The following is a 678-nucleotide window of genomic DNA, read 5'->3' as shown; positions in this document are numbered from 1 at the left end:
AACATGTTTTTCCTATTCAGTGAAAGTTTTTCAGATTTTGAAAATTTTTGAGTTTTGTACTTTGATGAACCTAAGATCTTTGAAGTTTTTTGAAAAAAATGATAGAAACACTCTTAGGATAGCTTGGTGATTAGGGCACTGTTGGTAGACTAAGGTTTAAGTCCCTGTTCTGAATGCAGATTTAGGGTGAGTGACACTAGGCTATTCTGAATTGGGTATGTCTGAATCGCTCTAGTTTGGAGCCATTTTGCTTTGTACATACAGCTTTAGTACATATTGGAGCAGGACTTTGAACGTGGGTCTGTCACATCCCACTGGTGAATGATTTGGTGTACTCTGTGGCCTAATAAATATTTTAAGTATTTATTTAAAGTGGAAGATCTCCAACAAGAGAGTTTTGAGACAATTTCTATAGCCTTGCCCACCAGGATGCATGTGAGCAAGTTTCAGTCTGCATTCTAACAGCAAAGCATGAATAGCTGCTTGTCTGGCCAAAGTGAGGAAGAGCATCGAATTTAACATGGGTCTCCTATGAGTGCTCAAACTTTTAGGTTGTCTGGGATTGGGGTTGGGATGTCTCTCTGATTTTGATTAATGCTATCCAAAGTTTGAGTGACTTTTTGGTCATAAATGGCTCTAGGTTTCATAGTTTCATAGTAGTTAGGGGTCAGAAGGGAC

This window comes from Gavialis gangeticus, unplaced genomic scaffold (assembly GCF_001723915.1).
Source record: "Gavialis gangeticus isolate Ggan-Ray unplaced genomic scaffold, GavGan_comp1, whole genome shotgun sequence".
NCBI lineage: Eukaryota > Metazoa > Chordata > Crocodylia > Gavialidae > Gavialis > Gavialis gangeticus.
The sequence above is the reverse complement of the archived record's forward strand: the minus strand, read 5'-3'. Positions refer to the sequence as shown.